The sequence below is a fragment of the Ovis aries genome, chromosome 2 (assembly GCF_016772045.2).
Source record: "Ovis aries strain OAR_USU_Benz2616 breed Rambouillet chromosome 2, ARS-UI_Ramb_v3.0, whole genome shotgun sequence".
Classification (NCBI taxonomy): Eukaryota; Metazoa; Chordata; class Mammalia; order Artiodactyla; family Bovidae; genus Ovis; species Ovis aries.
Window position 1 is genome coordinate 15,572,182 of NC_056055.1, and position 23,157 is coordinate 15,595,338.

The window sequence follows — 23,157 nt, forward strand, 5'->3', positions numbered from 1 at the left end:
ATAGGCCTCACAGGATGCCCTTCCCAGCTAACAATGGTTCTACTGCAGAGGTCAAGTGGTTGCAAGATTAAAAATATGGGCACATGTTTATAAATGCACGCAGATGAGAGTATTTCCAAAAGTGGGGTCCAAATTCCTACACAGACCAAGGCCAGCTGGGTGATTCAGCACCAGCGGCCTACAAAGCATTTGTTCAGTGTGTACCAGGGAATGCCTTCTCCAGCCGAGGCACCGTGCCAGGCCCTGCAGGCGGAGGGAAGGAGAGGCCCCATCCCCAAGAACCAGGAGCCAATGGCCAAATGAGGACCTAACATGTTCACATAACACAGTTCATTCATCCCACTCAGTCACTCATTTATTCAGGGACTGTTTCTTGAGCACTTACTATGTACCAGGAAAGGGGCCAAGGAGAAAATAGACACAGAAGGGAATCAGGAATCCAGCATGGGGCTGCCCATTGAACATGAAAACATCCATCCTCACCATCTCTGTCCCACAGAAGCCATGTGTGCCCCTACACTTCCTCATTTTTGAAGTTCAAATATTCCTAACAGTGAAAAGGACCATGGGGCTTAACAAACAGACTTGAGTTTTTAGGAGTTGACCATGGCTAAGCAGGGGTCAGACGTGCTGGGAAAGGACCAGTGGTTTTCCACAAGGCCAGAGTCGATCTGCATCATGGATCAGCTGCTGCCTCTGGCGGTAAGACCTGCCCTCACCAGCCTCAGTGTGCTCCTCTGTAAAATGGGATGGTAAAGAGATAGCCTTGTCACTGGACACAACCAAGATGGAATCTGGGTTTAGCCACCACCCAGCCAGCTCAGCTGTGTCACCCTGGTGGATTTGTTCAGTGTTTCTCGAGACTTTCCTGGCAGTCCAGTGGTTAGGCCTCTGAGCTGCCACTGCAGGAGTCACAGGTTTGATCCCTGGTTTGGGAACTAAAATCCCACAAGCTGTGAGGCATGATCAAACAAAAACAAAAGCAAAAAAGTTAATGTTTCTATAAAATGGGAACAATATGCTACCCACCTCATTTGGTACTAAGAGGATAAACTGCTCTCTGTTTATGGGAAAAAAATGAAGGATCAGGAGCAGGCAGGAATAGGGAGGGGGTGGGGGTGGTGGGAAGAGTCGAAGAGCTCCCATCCAGCATAAAGCTGTATCCTACATGTTATCTATTCATGTTTTAAATCTTTTTAAAAATTACTCTCGTAAAGTATGTGTCATATGCAAGCTCCCTCTCCTCTGGGCCTCAGTCTCCCCATTCAGAAAGTGAAGTGGCTAGCCTCGCAGGATTCTGCTGCCTGGCCTCTGTTCAGGAGAAGTCGCCTGGAACATTAAACTGTAGGGTTTTCTGGACTTTCCCCCTAGTGTAACTTCACAGCACAGTTTTATATTTGCAGGGCATTTCACAGTCAGTCATCGCGAAGCAACGTCAGGTAAACATTTCAGCAGGAAGTGAAAGGAGGGGTGGGCAGGGGGCACGTGACCCAGCCGGGATGAGACAGGCATGGAGCACTGTGTGGCAAGCACGCTGGAGGCTGCATTCCAGCCCTGCTCGCCAGACCAGCCAATCCAAGGGCTCCCACTCTATCCAGAAGTCTCGTTAAGTCCATTTTATAAGTCTTTTTTGACAAGTGAGGCCTTTAAAACATGTTCCTCATTGTGCAGAGGGTGAAGTTCAGTCTGAACATTTGTCTGCAGGAGACACTGGGAGGACCCAACTGCCTGGGGACCATCATAAACTCTGCTCACACTCTGGGGCCCCAGGAAGGAAGCGCTTCTTCAAGACACCCTGTCAGAGGCTCTGCGAAGAAGAATTAAATACAAAGAATAGAAAACTTGGTGCCCATACACCTCCCAGCTAGCTATACTTTCTATGATCTTTAACCTTTAACAGGTATTTTTATCCTAGTTTATCATCCATACTCACACGGCTGGAGACGGGCTAAGCCAGCATCCAAATTCTGGTGCCCTTGGTACCAAAGTCTTAACTCTGTTTCCCACCATTCACTTGCCAGGACACAAGGATGACACACTGCATGCTGGGAGTGGATTCCACAGCAGCCCAGCCTTTCATGAAGAGTCCTGTGGGAGCCTAAATCATTACACTCTGTGTCGGGCCCCAAAGGAGGACCACTCCCCAGAGTGGCCAGTCTGTTGCGTATGGAGAGCAAAGCTGAGTCAAAGTCAATTTCAGCATCCACGGGATGGGGCCACCCTGCTGGAAGGAGATGCACCTCGTAGCAGTTGGGGACCAGATTTCAAAGGTCTTGCCTGGGAAGATTCTTGGGGCAGATCAGGTGAGACGGGCCCTTCGGTGACTCCTGAAGACTGCTAGCGTCACAAACATGCACTTGTTAACAGAAGGTCAAGGTGGGGAAGTTCGACCCTGAGGGAAGCAGGGGACAGGACAGGGGAGGGAAAGCCCACTTCCTAAGAGCCAAGAACTGCCTGGAGAGAGACTTCTCACACCCACCAGGGCGAGTCCCCAGTGCCTGCTTTAGAGGTCAAAGTCCGGCCGCCTAGAGCAAGACACACAAGTCCTTCACGGACTGGCCTCTCCTCCCAGGCAGCTGCCTTCTGCCCGCTCCTCGCCATCTGTACAGGGCCATTGCTCAGCCACACAGAAAGGCCGAGCACCTCTGATGCTTCAGGCTCTCCTCAGCTTCACGCTGTATGTTTCCAAAGTCGACTTCACCCCCTGACAGACCTCTGCTCATCCCTCGAGGCCAATCCAACCGGCATCTCCGCTGGAGGTCTTTCTAAGTCCCTGGTCGCTCCTGTTACCAGGCACTGTCTGCTCCTGTGTAAACTCTTAGGCGAGTTGATGGCTCAGTTCCCACCTTTGTAAATCAGAAATAAAATAAAAATAATAATAATGTATCTCACTGAGTTGATGTGAAGATTCAGTGACATGAAATAAACCCAATGATGAGACATGGCCTGGCCAGCCTCAGTGCTGATCCATCCGGCACTGCCTCTCTGGTACCAAGGAAACTAGTAGGGAACTTTCTAACAGGAGCTGCAACCTCAAAAGCAACCCCCTCAGCCTTTGCCTTTGGTGGGGACTCCTTGTTTCTATCAGAGCTCAAATTAAGCTTTTGGGCTGCAAAGGCATCCTTAGCCATCCTAGCAGAGAAGCCCTCACCTGTCTGAGGTTCCCATTCAGCTGTGTTTGTGCCACTGTGAAGCCCCCAGGCCCCTGTACAGCAACATCTGTTTCCATGCCTCTCTCCCATTGCACCGAGAGGGGGACCGTTTCTGAATCCAAATGCTCTCTGTTTCCGTGATGAAAGAATGCCAACAGGAGGACTGTTTTTTCCCACACCCCTGGAGAAATTCCCTACAGGCGGAACACACGTCCAGTTAGAGAGGAGCAGCAGCGGGTAAACATTTTCTCAGGAAGGAAAAGGAGGAGTGGGCAGGGGGCACAAATAAAATCTGCAATTTTTGCCATAAGCTGTTGTCTGTGGAAGTGGGGAAGAGGCAAGGATTTTGCACACACATTTACTTCACTTTGATCTCAGACTTTCAGAGATTTGCAGCATCGTATTTTGGCAAAAAAACTGAAAGACTCCCATTGGAGGTTTAAACGCCATTCTAAGAGCATACCTCCAGTGACAGGGAGCTTGCTACCTATCAAAATAATCCATTCCACATTTGGTATCTCTGACTACTGGAGTTTCCTTTAATGTTGATCAACCGCTTTTTCCATTAGTCATCCATCTGCCCCTTGAGCCCCATAGAATCCATCTGCTTCCTATTCCCAGGATAGACCTTTCAAGGCAGGGCTCTTATACCCCCAGCCTCATCCTTCCTCCAAAGCAACACCCCAGTTTCCTCTGCCAAGGCTTCAGAGCCCTCCCCAACCTGGTCATCTACTTCCACTTCAATGGATCGCCACCAATTGGTCCCACTCACAATGCAGAACCCAGAGCTGAGGGCAGAACTTGTGGTTGACTCCAGACAGCTCAAAACAACAATTCTGACTCTCAGAACCAGAGGTCCTTAAAGATCATCCCAGAAAGCCCAGCTCCCCTACCTCACAGATGAGACTGAAGGCCATAGACATGCAGGAATTTACCCCAGGGTTCTGATAGCCCAGGAGAACAACAGAATCACCTCTGTCAACAATAAACAATATCATCACTGTTGTTGTTTGCATTGGCAGACACATCACAGGATGAACTCATATTGGGCTTCAGTCTCAGAATTGTGATGTTTTCTTCAATGATGTCAACATTAATCTTGCAATTCCTTCTAGTAAACAAATCAGTAATAATAATAATAATAATAAATAAATCATAGATAGGTAGGTAGACAGATGGAGGAAATCTTTAAAAACAAGAAGTAGATTAGTGGTTGCTGGAGAGCTGCAAGGAGAAGATGGGGAGGGATTGCTAATTTGTACAAACTCTCCTTGGGGGGTGATTAAAATGTTCTGAAATCTGATAGAGGATGGTTACACAACTCAGTGAATGTACCAAAAGTCTCTGAATTATGCACTTAGAAAGGGCGAATCTTACAGTATGTGACTTTTATCTCAAAAAAGCTGTGATCATCTGAAAAAATATAGGAATAGTTGATGTCAACTTTCTTCAGCCTTTCCTTAGAGGCTTTAGTCAACAGATCCTCAAAGGATTCCAAGGATTCAGATGACTGATATCACCAGTCAGAACAAACCTTGGAAATTCCTGCTTGGATGTTTTTTAAACTTCTGATTCCAAGTCAGCATTCCAAGAAATGGTCTCCATCACAGTCTGTTTGGGTCTCAGATGTGAACTGCCAGGGTCCAAGTTACGAACACTCCCTGTGTGTTGAAAGCCTTAAATAATCATCTTGCTTAGTCTTCCCAGAAGTCTCTTAGGCAGTGGTTCTCAGACTTGCGAGTGCATCAGAAATGCCCAGAGGGCTGTTGAAATTCAGATTGTTGGTCTCCACCTCAGAGTTTCTGATTCAGTAGGTCCAGGGTGGGACTCAAGTTTCCAGGTGATGCCATTGCTTCTGGTGTGGGAATCACACACGACACTTAATTCTCCTGTTTTACAAATGAGGAAATGGAAGCTCAGGGAGAGTCAGGAAGGTGCCCAGAATCACAGGATGTAGCAGAGACTACGGTGAGCTGCCCCCAAGAACGTTTCTCACATCTCTCCCCTCTTGCTGTTCTCAAGAAACAGTTTGAGGACTTCCCTGGTGGTCCAGTGGTTAAGACTCTGCACTCTCAATGCAGGGGACACAGGTTCGATCCCTGGTTGGGGAACTAAGATCCCACATGCTTCATGGCCTAAAAAGTAATTAATCAATTAATTTTAAAAAAAGATAGAGGTTTAAAATGTTGATTATCCTTTTCCAACATTTCTTGCAGCTAGAGTTGGCTAGGTGACATGATTCCCACCAGGGTCCCTCCTTCCTGCACCAAATCCTGGCAGGATGCTGGGAGATTTGTTTTCATGTCATGCTAGAGACATGCTAGAGACATTGAGCAGAAGGACAAAATATCACCAGGTCCTTGAATATTGGCAGCTGACCCAACAATCCGTACACTACTGTACACTTTTTATTACGTATGAAAAATAAACCCCAATTGGTTTAAGCTACTATTAGTCATACATTCCATTATTTATAGCTATCATCCCTAAAGATACACAAGAATGATCAATATGGGGGCAAGGATGTAAGCCCACCGAACTGCTGACTCATTCATTCCACTGTCCACACTGCCACTAGAGATGGAATTTTTTGGCTCTGAAGTACTCAACACACCTAAGAAATATCTTCACTTCCATCTAATAATGTTCTTCAAAGGGAAGTGGCTTGAGGAATTTGCCTCAATTCTCCAGCAAAGGAATTGGATGTGGTTTGAATCTACCCAATGTCCCATAACTGACCCGAGTAAGGGTGCCTTTAGAACCTTATACTCAAAGTGTGGTCCACCCACCAGCAGCAGCAGCATCACCTTGGTGACAGAAGCCGAATTTCTGCCCCAGTCCCAGTCGTGGGAATCAGAATCTGCACGTTATCCAGATCCCCAGGAGCTTCGTATGCTCACTGAAGACTGAGAAGTAGAGTACTGGCTCAATGGTTCCCAAGACTGAGGGTTAGAATCACCCGGAAATCTACAACCAAATATACAAACCAAAAAACTGAGTCCCAGACCTCACCCCAGACCTGCTGAATCAAAATTCCGCTTCGGTAGGAACCAGAAGCCACATCACTAGATCTTGATACTGTTTTGTTCACGGACCTTTTTGAGAACTTCATTAAAGCTGTACTCTTTCTTGCAGAGAACTGAGTGACTACATACATGCATTCTACTTCCAATTTCAGGAATTCAGTGAAGTCCACCCAGAGTCTTCCTAGGACGTGTGAACTGCAAAAAAAAAAAACACAGGAGCTCTCTTTACATGTCCAGGCAGTTATGGAAGTGCACTCAGGATCCTAATGAGAAGAGGCAGCCTCGCTCCTGTCAGCTGGACCAGCCCGGTTAGTTCTCACCTGAAGATGGTTTATGTAACCAGAGAGAGCCCAAGGTCACCATTCAGTTAGCAGCTTCTGCAGCGAGCACAGCTTTGTGCTGCTCGGGCTTTCCCATCACCGCAGATTACAGAGCTTTTCATTTCATTTTCACCCAATTAACCTAATTCACATGGAGGATGACTTCCTGCTCAACCACGGCCCATGAGGATGCCACAGAGGCAGGTGCCTTGTTCAATTAAGAGGAGATTTTGAAAAACACATGCACAACACACTCTTCAAAACAAGGTATTCAACAGGCAGGGGCAGAGCACCTCAGCCTCCCCCCACCGACTGGCAGCGCCATCTCCCTCCACCCACACATTTCTATACCACCTTTATTTCCGCATTTTATCATGCAATTGATTACTGGTGTTTTCAGACCTCAGGCTCCTGGAGGCAAATGATGAGTTTTCATCACTCATCATTTATATCGTATATAGTAATATATATCTAGACCTGGTAAAAGTAGGCACAGAAAAGATGATGATTGGGTGGATGAGTAAATAGAGAGATGGAAAGATGGAGGTGCTGATCTTCAAGTATAGTAAACTGAAAAGAACAGGAAGGGTCTAGAAAACTCAAAGACAGGCTCTCCTTTGCTCTAGATAGCCATGAAGTCTCAGTCAATGCATTTAACCTTGAGTCCTGGTTTAATCCCCCGCTTCATGGATCACTGCCTTGCCATGGCAAAGGAGCTTGCTATGAACCGTGCAGCGCAGGACTACCCAAGATGGACAGGTCATAGTGGAGAGTTCTGGCAAAACATGGCCCACTGGAGGAAGCAATGGCAAACCACTCCAGTATTCTTGCCACGAGAGCCCCATGAACAGTATACAAAGGCAGAAAGATATGACACCAGAAGATGAGCTCCCCAGGTCGGAAGGTGTACAGCATGCTACTAGGGAAGAGAGGAGGGCGATTACTAATGGCTGCAGGCTTGGGCGAACTCCGGGAGATGGTGAGGGACAGGGAGGCCTGGGGTGCTGCCATCCATGGGGTCGCAAACAGCTGGACACAATTTAGCAACTGAACAACCACCACAACTTGGTTTACCCTCTACAAGATGGATGGTGCCACTAAGAACACACAACTGGATTTCTGATTTCTGTGTTCAGTTTCTGTGACAACTGAACTAGAGACTATGTGTAAACACGTTTTTGGGGAGAGCAGCCCTCAGACTAGGATGTAGAAAGGGATGGGTCCCAAACTAGCAGAGCTGGGCTCTAGGTCTGGCTTTACCATTGCCGGGTATCTGACTTTGGGCAAGCAGTCTTAAACTCTCTGTGCTTGCTTCCTGTTTTGAGTAATGAGGATGGCAGAGATTCCCTCCCTGGGGCTCTGAAGGAGGCACTAAGACGTGGGCAGAGTGCAGTGCTGGCGCTTTATGCCACATTGCTGGATGGCATCTATGGTCTTGGAGTTGCTGATGGGATGCCAGTGGGATGTGGTTGGATAAGAAAAATTGCCATTTCATTAAATGTGATCACATTGTGCGGGAAAGCATAATCCAACAAGGAGATCTTTAATTAGAGGTGGAGAGGGAACAGGGTGTCCTAGGAGAATTCTCACCATGCAGGACTCACAGCTCAGCACTCTACAGAACATAAAGCTTTCAAAGCCAAGTTTCACAATTTTCCACCACATGAGCAAACTTCATTTGCCTTGATGAGGCAATAACTTCACGCTTTTATGTATTTCCCTTTTCGCCCCTTTTCCTGGCCTCCTCACTCACCCACTGCTTTCCTCACAGCCCCCTGCTTCATTCTGTTCCCTTCCCAGCCCCCGAGGTGCCCAAGCTGCTCAGTGATTTGGGGCCAGAGTCCTGGGTTCAAATCTGTGTGCACGACCTCCCATTTCAGTTCACCTCCCTGGACCTCAGTTCCCTTCGTATCCAGCATCATCCACTCAGCCTCAGGGGCGGGGGCTGCTGTCAGCGGTTAGCAAAACATCACAGCCGCTATGGTGGGTGCTGGAAGATCATAGTTTCTCTCTTCTGTGTGTGTTTGTGTGTATGTGTGTGTGTGTGTGTGTGTGTACACGGGGATCCAGCTAGAAGAAGCTCCAGTGGATCTGATTCATTTGCTCAGGAAGAAGGGGAAGTGAGAAATCTCCAGACTGAAACCATTCTTGGATGGAAGCCCTCTGCTGCCAAAGCCTATAGAAACATCCTGGTATTTTACAAGCCTCTGGCGCCTTCCACCAGGGCTGGGAGGCTGATTCGGCCGGAAGGGCTAGCAGATCTCCTCTTGACCACCCTGGGGTTCTGCCTCTCTCTCTGCCCAGCTGCTGTCTGTCCAGAGGCAGTTAGGCATCAGCCCAGGAAGGGATATTCTTGGCTCAGAATGCTCCTCCCCAAACACCCAACTCAAGAACCCAAACCATGGGCAAGCTTGTGTTTAGGAAGAGCTCTCACAGCAGAAGAGCAGCGAGGAGGCTTGTGAAGGGGCAAGCCTCTGAAGCCCTATTCTGTGGGGCAGTGGTCAACTGCCCATCCATCCATGTTGCCTGAGTGCCCCCTCATCCCAGTGCAGCTCACGTTAGGCTCACACACATGTGGCTCTGGGCAGTGTCTGCTATCGTCTCCAGCCCCATCAGTTCTCGCAACAGGGAGAGGAGGAGAAACTGCTAAGTAGCCCTGGGAGGCTGAGCTGCTCAGTTCTCCACCTACTACACGCTGGGCTCTTTCGTAGGCACCTCAAGTCACCTCTTCCCTGTGGTGGACCCTACTGGGCCCATTTTACAGATGAAGAAACTGAGGCCCATGGAGGTATAAAGTGCCCAGGTGAACTCAGCTGGAACCATAGCAGACTCAGGTTTCAAACACGTATCTGGCTAATATTCTGTGCAGTGGCCTTTCCACTCCCCAGGACATGTCAGACACCCACATCCTATAATTTTTCAGACTTTCCACCCAAGTTTCTGGGGGCTTCAAGGCCCAGCTTGAAGGGCAAGCAGAAGAGCACAAAGTGCCACACAGCAGAATACACACGCTGGGGGGTGAATCGGGGCTTTCCTTCTGCACAGTCACGGGGCAGGAACACCCAGCCTTCGCCTGTATTAGCACTGGCCACGGCTCCGGAAGTCATCCCTTAGCAGAATGGGGCACAGAAACCATCCAATCAGTGCCTGGAATACCCCAAAGTTGCAGAGTTCACAAGCTGTCCAAGTTTGTAGCCTCCGGCCTACAAAATACTCTTCACACAGCCAACTTGGGCCAAACTAGCACCTCTCAGAGGCTGCACTTATAGCAGGGCAAAATGACTGACTGAGCAAGTGTGGCTTGGGCCTATAGGCTAAGACTCCAGTCGTAAATAACAAGCTTGAGGGGGGAACAATTTATCAGTAGAATGATAGGAAGCCCATGGGTAAAACCAGAACTGCACTTTCTCACCGTGCAGAGTGGATGTGAAATTTCCCCCCATTTCTCTGTAAATAAGGGGCTGGCACTACTGGTGAAATAATTTACGACCCAATGTGTTCCACTGTAAATGGCTGCTCTGTTTACGGGCTGTAAAAACATCTCTGAACACACTGACCTTCAGCAGGTGAGCCCTGGAGTTTATAGCGCTGAGGAATTGTTTTACTGCTCTCGCAGGGGCCATGGTCATGCTGGACACCTGTTGGGGGTCAGAGGTGGGGGACACGGGCCTCCAGAATCTCAGGAAGACAAAACCCATGGAAGAGCAAGGTGCCCCTACGCGAACCAACCAGATAAAACAAACCACCAGTGCCCAGCCAGAGCTTGGCCAGGGGCAGGCATCCAAGTCCAGAGCAAGCCGGTTAAACTGACCTAAGTGGGAATTCCCTGGTGATCCATGGGTTAGGACATGGCACGTTCACTCCCGAGGGCCCAGGTTCAATCCCTGGTCGGGAAACTGAGATCCTGCAGGCCACGTGGCATGGCCAAATAAACAAGCAAATAAATAGACAGACCTAGGCTAAGGAGTGTGGCCTGGAGGGCACTGCTAGAGTTGGAAGGTCCTGTCAGAGGTTTCCCAGGGGGTGCTAGAGGTAAAGAACCCACCTACCAATTCAGGAAACACAGAAGAGATGTGGGTTCAATCCCTGGGTCACAAAGATCCCCTGGAGGAGAGCATGACCACCCACTCTAGTATTCTTGCTTGGAGGATCCCATGGACAGAGGAGCCTGGTGGGCTGCAGTCCATAGGGTTGCAAAGAATCGGACAGAACTGAAGCAACTTAGCACGCAGGCACGTCAGAGGTCAAGAGAATGGAATCCTAGACAGGTCCTGAGGAAATGCCATGGGCCAAGCTGGGATAATCTAAGTAAATTGATAATTATGAGGAGCAGGAGCAGGAGAAAGCTTAAAGGTGGTGTATTAGTCAGGATTTCCAGAGAAATAGAGCCAATAGGATGTGAGTGTGTGTGTGTGTGTGTGTGTGTGTGTGTGTACACCCCCAGGCTCCTCTGTTCATGGGATTTCCTATCGCAGGGGATCTTCCTGACCCAGGGATTGAACCCACGTCTCTTGCGTCTCCTGTATTAGCAGGTGGATTCTTAACCACTGAGCCACTTCGGAAGACCATATATGTATATAATGATATTTATAAAAGGAGATTTATCCTAGGAATTGGGTCATGAAGTTATGGAGGCCAAAAGTTCCACAGTCTACCACCCGCAAACCAGATAACCTCTGTCAGAGGTGCTGAATGCCTGACACCCAGGAGCACTGAGGTCCAAGGGCAGAAGACAGACGCTTTAGCTTAAGTAGAGAAAGAACTTGTCCCTCCCCCCCGCCCCCGCCGTTTTGTTCTGTTGAGGCCCGAGGGGACTGGGTGATGCTCACCAGCACTGATGGAGGATGACCTTTACTCAGGTTACCCATTCAAACGCTCAGCTCTCCTGAAGACACCCTCACAGATACACCCAGAAATCAGGCATTACCAGGCATCTGGGCATCCCTTAGCCCAGTCAAGTTGGCACATCAAATTAACCATCACAGATAGGGGAATTCCCTGGTGGTCCAGTGGTTAGGATGCTGCCCTTCCACTGCAGGGGGCACAGGTTCGATCCCTAGTCGGAGAACTAAGATCTCACAAGATGCATGGTGCAGTCAAGAAATAAAAATAAAAACCATCACAGATGGGAACTACAGCCTGACAGTGAACAAATCTAGATTAGAGGCCAACTGAGAAATGTTTTAGAAAGTATTCATGAGTCAAAGAAGCAGAAATGATGCATGGGTGAACTGAACTGACAGAAAAGAGCAGGTTCAGGGCAAATAAAAATACTTTTTCTTCTTTACCCTTTGGCTTGCTCTGAGAAGGTTTCCTTTTTGCCTATCAATGCCTCCATATGGAGATTTCAGAGGGGCCTCAATGTGAAGCTCATATCCCCAAAGCCAGTCGCCAGACTCTCCGGGAAGATGACAAGTACCAGCCTCAGCTGGGTGGATATTCTTTAAGTCTTCACCAGAAAGCTAAGGCAACATTTGGCCAAACCTCTAGCGTTTCACACCATGTTATCAGGCACAGACCCTTTGAGAACAGAGAGATTACACCAGAGACGGAAGATGGCCCAGCTAAAAGCACACTTGGAGGGCTCCGAGCCCTTCAAGGCGGTGATGCAAGCGAGGACTGCGTACAGTTTGTCCACATGAAGAGTCCTGGAAGACGTCTTTCCACTCCACAAGCATCCTGGCCAAATGAGGAAGAGTCAAAAGGGTTGGCTTGAAGTTGCCCAATACTCCAGGCCTCTGGGGAGAAAGAAGGAAGAAGCGGGCCATTGCGTCCAGACCAAGTTAGAAACGTAATGGCCCCCATTCCTGGTGTTTTTAATACTGTGCCTTTGAAGGGAATTTTCATTTTTTAATTGAAAAAAAAAATTACGGTTGATGACCTGCCAGCCCTTCACACATAGAATTATCATCGAACGCCAGAGGCCTCCAGCCTTCTGTAAATAAACAGGTAGAACAGTGTCTGAGAAGACTTGCAGCTTGGGGCTGGTGGGGTTGACGGGGAGTCCTTCATTCCTGCTCTCCCGGTATGCATATCACATGCCCACTCATGTGCATCCACAGACACACACACACATGCACACGCTTACACACATGGGCCTCCTCAAGCAAGGCTTCTCCAACCAGCATAACCCAGCACTGAGCACTGGGCCTGGGCTAGCATGGCTACATAACTAATTGGCAAATACATTATTTAATAAATAAGGGTATAAATGAGAGCTAGAAAACAGACTGTGAGGAAGAGGGAGAGGAGAGGATACAAAGCAGATGTAGGTTGAAATCTTGCACCCAGAGTGCTCGGCAGTCTATCGGCAAGAGCAAAATTGCATAACGCTTTCAAAACTACAAAGCCCCTCCACAGCCCACGTCTCTCGATTCTCATCCCCCTGCAAGAGGTAAGGTCTTTGTGCTGATGTTATAGAAGAGGAAGCTAAAGTCCAGGAAGGTCTGCCGGTTTGTCCGAGGTGGAAAAGAACAGAGCAAGGAACTGAAACTTCTGAAGTCAAAGCTCCTGGTCTTCAGGCTTGGGACCCCTGGATTAAATCTACACAGTGTAAGCCTGTGACGCCATCACAGTCTAGGAAGACAGGAAAAGCTAACAATGTCCATCTATTCATTCTTTTGTAATGGGCACTTGATACATTCCAGGTTGTTGGAGGAGCTAGAGTCACAATAGATGGGATGGTCCCTGTCCTCCCCAAAGACCGAAGGGTGAAAAAGATAAACAAGATAATTAGAGACTGGGAGGAGTGCCATTAAAGAGAGAAACAAGGCGATGGAATAGAAAGTAATTGTGGGACTTCCCTGGTGGTCCAGTGGTTAAGAATCTGCCTTGCAATGAGGGGACATGGGTTCAGTTCCTGGTCAGGGAACTAAGATCGCACATGCCAAGGGCCAGCTAAGCCCCTGCTCCACAACTACTGAGCCAGCACACTCAGTAAGATCCCACATGTCACAACTAAGACTCAACAGAGCCAAAATAAATAGTAAATAAATAATATCTTAAAGCTAAAGAAGGTATATATATATATATATATATATTTTTTTTTTTTTAAGAAAAGAAAAAAGTAATTGCGGGAGTTCATTTGGATGGGTAGCTCTAGAAGCTTCGGAGAAATGTTCATATGAACCAAGAGCTAAAGGATGAGAATGAGCCAGTCTTGCTGAGAGCATTCCCGGCAGAGAAAGGGAGCAAGTGTCAAGGGCTGGAGGCAGTAAAGAGTCCGTAGAGACCTAGATGAAGAAGGAGGCCAATGTGACAGGAATATGACTCAGAAAAAAGAGTCTTCCATGGATGTAAATGTCAGTATAGACCTGGATATGGATGGAGACCATTTGGTTTTGCCTGCCCAACTTCCCACTCCCTTCTTCTGGCTTCAGAATATCATTTTCCTTTGAATAATTACTCTTCCACTATTCTCATGCCATGAGGTTAGGTGGGTTGACCCTGCTCCCAGCACCAGAAGTGAGCAGGAAAAGTATGCTTGGATCATGATTCCCTGCCTCCATCTTCCCCGCATCATCCCACCAACTATCCCACCCATCCACCCCACCAGCCTGGACACCATGTTACTCAACTAGACCAATAAACAGAACTTCCACCAGAACTTCCGGTAAAGAGGTAAGCATGAGTTGGGACTGGGGACCATCGCATCACAACAGGAGGACATGCCTTAGAATAAACCATCCCAGAGCAGAGCAGAGCTGAGAACAAGCCCTGCAGCTATTGTCTGAGCCCCAGGATCCAGCTGCACCTAAACTTTTCGCCTGTGTGAGTCATTAGATCCATTTTTTTTTTTTTCTCAACCAAGTTTGAGACAGAGTTTCTCCAACTTACAGCTCATGCATGATCCACCCTTACACAGCCATACTGACTGCCAGGTGGCAAACTGACCGAGAAGGGGCAAAAGTAGACCCCTCGGAAGGCCATCTGGGCATCAGGAGAGCAGGATCCAAACTTCCAGCCAACAGCATCCAGATTTTTGGAGCAATTGATTACACTGAAATGTCTGGCCATCTGTATACTGCATCCTGCTCGCAGGTCAGGTTCACCTGATGGATAGAGGCACCCACGCTTCACGTGGGTTCCCTCCATCAGCCTGGATCACTCTCATATTCTAGGTCTCAGTTCAAAGGACCCTTTCTCAGACTGGTTTCTACCCAAGGGGACTCTACCACTTCTTTTTTTTAAAAAAAAAATATTAATATTTATTTATTTATTTTGGCTGTACCAGGTCTTAGTTGCAGCATGGAAACTCTTAGTTTCAACATGTGGGAGCTAGTTCCCTGACCAGGGATCGAACCTGGGTCCCCTGCATTGGGAGCACAGAGTCTTTGCTGCTGGACCACCAGGGAAGTCCCCTCACCGGCTCTTTTCCATCCCATCAATTGGCTCATGGGTTTACAGCATATCGCCATGGTCCATAATTATCTTGCTTATTTATTTGTTTGTCCTTTTGGTCTGTGTCTCCCAGGGGAATGAAGGCAAGCTTGAGGAAGACAGGGACATGTCTCTTCTATTCAGCTCCCCTAGCTATTGTGCCTCTTGCTCCTAAACACAGTCGGAATACAGCAGGTGCTCAATAAATACAGTTTGTCCACCTTTTAACCCCAGACCTACTCTCCTGACAATTATTCCAAAAAGCCTACTCAAAAGAAACCGTTTAATAGAAATACAGGTAGTCCTTGCAAACAAAACTGTTTCAAAATCAAGGTCCTTAGGTGGATAGTGCCATAGCCACAAAGTGGTTACTGCAGTCTGAGAGAATTATAAAGATTTAGAAAAATGCCCTCAAATAATATCAAGTGATAAAGGAAGGACTAAAACATTATCTGGATTGTGCTTTTATTTAAAGACAAACACCTACCTGTAATCAAAATCTAAACACACATGGATAAGTACAGGAAGGGAGGGGAGGTACAAAAATAAACAGGTGATGTGGAAGGTGTGTGGATCCAGGTCTTTTTTTTTTTTTTTTTTAACAGTACTGCTTATCTCCTTCCAAGTGGCTTTAACAGTAAATGGGCAACACGAAATTGTGCAAAACGACCAGATTCAGAATAAAATAGTGTAAGACATGGGGCTGTAGGAATAGTGTCGACCACAGAACTCTTGTGAAGTTTCCATGGGATCCTGGATTTAGAAATACCCAGTACAGATCTGGTATAAATGTTTGTTCCATAAAATTTAGTAATAAAAGAACTACAATAAAAGCATAATGCTGATAAGCATCATCATCTGAAGGTGGGAGGATGGGCTCCACTCCTACCTGTGTGACCTTGGGGGAAATATTTAACATCTAGAAGCCTCCATGTCCCCATGTGTAAAAGGAGATGATGACAGTGCCTACCTTGTCCAGCTCTGTTGAAGCTTCCTTGGATCCGGCAAGAACTCAGAAGAGATCATCACCATCACCGTCAGCACTGAGCAGTAAGAGTCGTGGGCAACAGAGTTTCAACCAGGCTTCTATTATTCTGTCCTTGATCTGGCCGAGGCCCGCAATCCCTTTCTGTTGTTAACTGGGTGCAGAGAAAAAGGCTTCAATGGACACAGACGTGTAGAAAGAAATGAATCACTGACCCTTCAAGAGAGGGGATTTTTTTTTTATACTATTCCTATGTCACATCAAAAGGGCACTTGACTCCTATAAAACGCTTTGCAATCACTTATTCGCTGCTCGCTGGGAGTCGAGTGGGGGAAGCCTAAGTCATCTGCCCTCTCTTCTGCAGGCCTGCTGTGCTCCTGAGCTCTGAGATCAGGCAAAGAAGCAGACGCTGTCCATGCCCAAGAGGAGCTGTCTCCCAAGGTACAGAGACGCATCAGGAACCACTGAAGGGGCAGGACTGCTTTGCACATGGTCCATCACTGTCTTGAGAAGCAGACAGAGATCTAATCCATCCCGTGTGCCAACGATTCATCTTCTTAGCGTTGCTTCTAGCTGTCTCTGGCTTTCCCTGTCCTCACCCCAAGCACCTTAGAGCAGTCCCTGGGCCTCCCTGACCTCGTTGGAGGAACAGGTTTACAGTCAAACTGCATCTCTATTTAAATTCTAGCTCCGCCTCTTCCTAGCTGTGACTCTGGGCAAGTTATTTCAACTCCCCAAGGCCGTTCTCTGCTGAGGCTATTACGAGGATTAACTAAGATTTGGGGATGATGCCTAGCACAAGTTCTGGACATAGTATGTGTTCAAAAAGTGATAGTTATTAGTAGCAGCGGTAGCAGTAGTACAAAGACTCGAGAGAGAATATCAGAAGCCAGTTAGGAAGTTATTAAAATAAGAGGACAAAAGAAAGGAAGGGAGAGAAGGGCGGGGGAGGGGGGGAATGTGACCACAAGCTTCCCCGGCATAAACCAGCCGGTCAACCCCCTTCATTTACAGGACGAAGTCCATCCTCTTGACACGCCCCATGTGAGGGGCTCCAGGGTCCAACCTGAGCCTCCCTCCCAGGATACCCTCTTGCTGCTCTCAGCACTTGGACACTCTGCTCCAGCCACACTGAGCCCCTGGATGCTCTTCCAAAGCATCATGATCTCTCATGGCTGGGCTAGGGGGTCTCATCTCTTGCTCCCTCAGAGCCTGTGTATTGCCCTCAGGAGACACTTAGACACTAAGCTTTCAGGGGACGCCTAGCTGTCAGTCTACCCCATGAGTTCCTTGAGTCCCCTCTTGCAGACTCTCATCTGATTGATTTCCCTCTCCCAAGTTACCTCTCGCTGAGCTCAACCTGCCTTGGATTGAATGGGTTTATGACAAACCGTGCACGGTGCAGCAGAAACAATTCTGGGGGCTTCCCTGGCAGCTCAGAGGTAAAGAATCCATCTCCTGCAATGCAGAAGACACCAGAGATGCAGGTTTAATCTCTGGGTTGGGAAGATCCCTAGAGGAGGAAATGGCAACCCACTCCAGTATTCTTGCCTGGGAAATCCCATGGACAGAGGAGCCTGGCAGGCTATAGTCCATGAGGTCACAAAGAGTCGGACACGACTGAGAGACGAAACACACACACAAGGAGAGAGTGAACAATTGTCAAGAAGACCCCAGTTTACCTGCTGGGTCGGGAAGACTCCCAGAGAAGGGATAGGCTACCCACTTCAGTATTCTTGGGCTTCCCTGGTGGCTCAGCTGGTAAAGAATCCACCTGCAATGCAGGAAATCTGGGTTCAATCCCTGGGTTGGAAAGATCCTCTGGAGAAGGGAAAGGCTACCCACTCCAGTATTCTGGCCTGGAGAATTCCATGGATTGTATAGTTCATGTGGTAGCAAAGAGTCAGATACGACCAGTCGACTTTCACTCACTCACTCGATCAAAGGCATTTACCAAGGAGCCTTGTTCCTTACAACCAGGCCCAGCTCTGCCCAACAGGGTGAATCAGGTCGTCTGCCTTCTACCCTCTTGGGTGCCCGCAAGGAGCACCCACAGGCCTCAAGCCACCACTCTACCCTGTTGATTTTCCTCACCTGAGCTTGAAGGAAAGCAGAATGAACAGCATGTCTGCACAGGTTAAAGGTCACAATCACGATTCCCCGTGCTCCAGAGGGCCTTCAACCACTCTTGTCTTTTTCCCAACCACTCTTTCTGAGGCTCAGGGATGGAGGAAGGGGATGAAAAAGAAGGAAAGTGAAAGTGAAAGTCGCTCAGTTGTGTCCAACTCTTTGCAACCCAATGGACTATACAGTCCTTGGAATTATCTAGGCCAGAATAGTGGAGTGAGTAGCCTTTCCCTTCTCCAAGGGATCTTCCCAACCCAGGGATCGAACCCAGGTCTCCCGCATTACAGGTAGATTCTTTACCAGCTGAGCCACCAGGGAAGCCCAAGAATACTGCAGTGGGTAGCCTATCCCTTCTCCGGAGGATCTTCCCAACCCAGGAATCGAACTGGGGTCTCCAGCATTGAGGCGGATTCTTTACCAACTGAACTATCAGAGAAAGAAGGACCAGATATTAAAGGGGCACTCCTCTGAGAAGCAAAAACACAAGTTCCAGAGAGTTGGAATCGAAGACCCATGTCCTGAGAATTACACTATCACAAGAATGCTATTCGCTAGCTCATGACATAAAAACAGATTCATTCCCCCAATTCACGTCTTCATTTCTCCCCAGAAATTGATCACAAGTTCAAATCCTTCAGGGCTTGATATGATTATCCCAATCCACCTGCAAAGAAAGATATTTTCCTGAAGATTAGATTTATTGTTATCTTCTATAAATACAGTGCTTTGCAGATAATGAGGTAGGAGCCAGTTAAAGTACACTAGAACACGTACAGGAGAACTGAAGATTATCACCACTGTTCCTGGGCTGGGTCATAAAGCTGAACAGATGCCCAAATGAACGCCAATAATTATTATGCGTAAATGATCATATATGACTATTTCATACCTCAATGTGAATGTTTGTTTTTTTTAACTATGTAAAGGACAAGATGTGGCCGTTAACATTTCCCACTGTGACCAACTCAGTGGACATATCTATTGAAAGCAATGCCATATAAACTTAGATTTTCTAAGACAGTTGGAATAAATCTCTCCTTCCCTGACACATCTCAGAAGACTTGAAAATACTGAAACATGTGCGGTTGCTAAGGTGTTGAGATTCCTATGAGTTTGTGCCTATAGAGCAGCCAGAGTGTTTGTCAATTAGAACATGGCTCCTCAGAGTCATGCCTCAGAGGCAGCCACCCCACCATCCATTGTGTTCCGAGGGGCTGGCATATGGGAGGAAGGCGACAGGTTTGGATGAATGAATGAATGAGTAGGTGGAGTAGATCATTTCAAACATGAGCCTGCTTATCTCTAGGATTCACTGTGAAAACATAAAGTTGAATTTTAAAAACATATCCTTTCCCGTCCCTGATCCTAGGGTTGCCCCTATACCCATCGGTCAAGCATTCACAGTTTAAAGAACATATATTAATTAGGGTGTTTTCAACAGCAAAGGATAAGCCACCAAATTTAAAGTGGCTTAAAGAATTAGAACAAGTATGGGCATCCCTGGTGGCTCAGTAGCAAAGAATCCACCCACAGTGCAGGCCACATGGGTTCATTCTCTGGGTTGGGAAGATGCCCTGGAGAAAGAAAAGGCAGCCTGCTCCAGTACGCTTGCCTGGGAAATCTCATGGATAGAGGAGCCTGGTGAGCTAAAGCCCATGGGATTGCAAAGAGTTGGACAAGACTTACTGACTAAATCTCAAATATACCAACTGCTGGGGCTTCAAAGGTTGTTACAGAAGAGGCCCTTCCCACCCCCACACACTATTAAGCATGAGTACCCATTAAAGTAAGTTTTCAGTTTCATTATTCAAAGGCAGAGAATCTTATTGAACTCAGAGTAACCACAGTTACTCAGAGTAACCACACAAGGCAGGTGTAGATCAGAGCATGTGTCTTAATGAGGCTCCCCTAAACTTACCTGGCTGTGTCACTGACCTTTCTTATCCGTGGCTTGCGTCACTAGACTAGAGGAATTTACTTCTATGGCTTCTGTTCCAAGGGAGTATTCAAACCAATCACGAGTGAGTCCATTTCCTCACCTGCAGAAGAAAGCAGAGCGTGCTTGCTGCTGCTGCTGCCAAGTCACTTCAGTCGTGTCCGCTCTGTGCTACCCCATAAACGGCAACCCATCAGGCTCTGCCATCCCTGGGATTCCAGACAAGAACTCTGGAGTGGGTTGCCATTTCCTTCTCCAATGCATGAAAATGAAAAGTGAAAGTGAAGTCACTGAGTTGTGTCCAACTCTCAGCAACCCCACGGACTGCAGCCTACCAGGCTCCTCCGTTCATGGTGTGCTTAGGAGTCTTCAAACATCACTCTGCCTTCAGTATCACAGGACACCAGAAAACCCATTTTCTCATATTTTATTTGAGAATTTTGATACAGAATGCTAGCCCACTGATAAAGACTGATGCTGGGAGGGACTGGGGGAAGGAGGAGAAGGGGACGACAGAGGATGAGATGGCTGGATGGCATCACCGACTCGACGGATGTGAGTTTGAGTGAACTCTGGGAGTTGGTGATGGACAGAGAGGCCTGGCGTGCTGTGATTCATGGGGTCGCAAAGATTTAGACACGACTGAGCGACTGAACTGAACTGAACTGATGACAAACCCATTGTTTCCAATTCAGATAACATGAAGATGAAAGAGGCAGGGGCGAGTTTGAGGTTGATTGGACAGCTCCATCAAGGTTCTAGAATTTTCCATGTCAAATACATCAGCTTTGTTCCCAGACTGACCCCCTCTATGGCCACGAAATGGATGCCACCATTCCAGGCATCACAGGAGCAGAGAAATATCCAGAGACAGAACAGAGACTTAATCTTCTCGTTTCCCCTTTTGAAGAGCTGAAGAAACATTTCCAGGGAGCCTCCCAGCAGCTCCCCCATTATTCTATCCCTTAGGCCATTGTAGCTGATGCATCTGCCCTAAAACCCATTGCTGAACAAGCAAAGGGTGATTATGGCAACTAAGTAAATGAATGACGATTCACTTGAGGTAGATACCTTCCACTACCAAACTGAGATTCTGTTAGAAATTTCAGGGAAGTAGGCAAAGTCCAGGCAAGCAATAGGACCTGTACAAAATGTTTCCCATAAACCGGGGCCTTTCCGATTTGAAGCTGACTGGGTTCTAGGCATCTCTTCGGGCAGGGAGGCTATGGAAGGGAAGGGCGTGGGCACTTGGGTCACCCATGTTGTCTGCTTCTGGCTCCTCCAAGGGCCTCAGCCGAGTCTGTGGTGGAGGAGTGGAGGGGAGCACTGGGGTGACAATTTCTGGCAGTGCGGCCACTGCCAGTGGTTCACCTGCTTATAACACTTCCCCAGGCTTCCGCATCTCACAGGACATGTTAGGAAAAAATGCAGTCAGGGTACAAGAGCAAAGGGAGCCACTTAATTGGGTACCTCCAAGACACACGGCATTTTTTTACACATCAAATCATTTAATTCTCACAGTAACTGCCAGTTAAGTTGTCACCAGCATTCTGTCATAAATGAGGAAGCTGAGGCATGATTAAACAACTGCCAACATCCCACAGCCAGAAAGTGGCAGAGCCAGGCCTCAAGCCGCCTGACTCTAAAACCTGCAGCCTCTGAATGCAGACGTGTTACCCTCCAGTGGGGGACAGAGTACCAAGCTGCCAGTGATGAGAAAGAGACACACACAGAAACTGTGAAGTCAGTGTAGGAACATTGCCAGAAAAGCTGAAGAAAGAGTTAACAATGTTCAGGAACCCAGAGCTGGCATCACATTATGACCCCATAAATTGATCATACACACACAAGGTCCAAACAAGGCACCCTCCACTCCCAAAGCCACATCCATGGGTCATCACAAGTGGATTTCATAAGACCCCCTAAACCAGTGTCACTCAAAGAATGGTCCACAGACCCACGATGGGCCATAAACTATTTGTTTCCAACTCAAGATAGATACAGAAAGGAAAGCGAGTAGAAACCTTTATAATGCTTTGACACAGCTGTGATGCTGAAGCCTATAATTAGGAGACTCTCAAGGAACGGGGTCTGTTTGAGTACTGAACGCAGGCTGCATCTCCCACAGGCTACATTCTAGCACCGGCGTGTGATGGATTTTTTAAGTGTTTACCGAAAGTAAATTAATAAATGTTTTTAAAGCCCACTTCTTTACCACAGAGCATTGGAAAAGCGCCGCCCTAATGTTCTCTGGGTAGACATAATTACTCCCATTTTACAGGCGAAAATAATGAGACTCAAAGAGACTGAGTCACTTGCCCAAGGTCAACACCAAGAGGCAGGAAAGACAAACTCTCTCACTCAGCCAACAGATGAGAACCGTGAGATTTCTCAGCTCCTGACAAAAGAAAGAGTATTGGCAAGAGGAGCTGTTTAAAGGTAAAGATGGAGGCTTATTTAAAAAAAAAAAAAATTTCCTCTACCTCTTCCTTTGCTGAAAGTCCAGCTAAGATGCCTCAGGGAAGAACTGTCTATAGAACAAAAGGGAAATGAGGGTCTTCATTCCTGACAAAGACCAGTCTTTTGCATCCTGATGTGCAGCTGGGCTTACTAATTGTTACTGCACTTCCACAAATCGGGAAGGACTCTTAAAAATCCTCCCAGGCTGGCTCTAGAACTCACCAGCCCCATTACGGACCCTAGGACCAAACCAACTGAACCACCCCCCTCCCCAGATCTTGGCCCTTCCTAGAATGTTCTACCATGACCTCTTCCTGGTCCCCAATTGGAAAAACTCCGCTCTGCCTGAAAGCATTTTTAGAATAGACTATTGTTAGAGCAACACTCTGGGTTTCAAGAACTTTAAGAAGCCTTCAAGGTCATCTTCCTTTTTTATATTTTTTAACTATTAATCTTTACAGACACTATACTTATTGAAAAAAAATTCATGTAACAGGTAAACTTGTGTAGCTCAAACCCGCGTTGGTCAACGATCAAATGTATTTGTGTGTGTATATATAATATATTTTTATTTATAGATCAATAAAATAAAATCTCTATTTTTATATATATTTGCTCTTGTTAGAAACTCTCAATTCCTATTTTCTTGAGTATTTTTATCTTCCATGGATGTTGTTTTTATTTAAGGCTTTTTCAGCATCTATCAAATTTTCTTGGATTTTTAAAATATTTTTTCTCATGGATTTTTTTTTAATTAAAGTATAGTTGATGC

The 23,157-nt window shown here is 47.2% G+C and overlaps 1 long non-coding RNA gene and 2 other non-coding genes across 3 annotated transcripts; 1 reads left to right on the plus strand and 2 right to left on the minus strand.

The window, feature by feature from the left end:
- Positions 1–333: 333 nt before the first annotated feature.
- LOC114112786 (uncharacterized) lies at positions 334–17,641 on the minus strand. Its single transcript, XR_009599513.1, has 4 exons — positions 17,545–17,641; positions 15,848–16,016; positions 6,248–6,373; positions 334–5,287 (listed from the first exon to the last, which is right to left on the minus strand). It is a non-coding gene; the product is annotated as an uncharacterized LOC114112786 (long non-coding RNA).
- On the plus strand, positions 5,191–5,263 carry TRNAE-CUC (transfer RNA glutamic acid (anticodon CUC)). Its single transcript has one exon. It is a non-coding gene; the product is annotated as a tRNA-Glu (tRNA).
- TRNAG-CCC (transfer RNA glycine (anticodon CCC)) lies at positions 14,780–14,852 on the minus strand. The gene has a single exon. It is a non-coding gene; the product is annotated as a tRNA-Gly (tRNA).
- Positions 17,642–23,157: the final 5,516 nt, after the last annotated feature.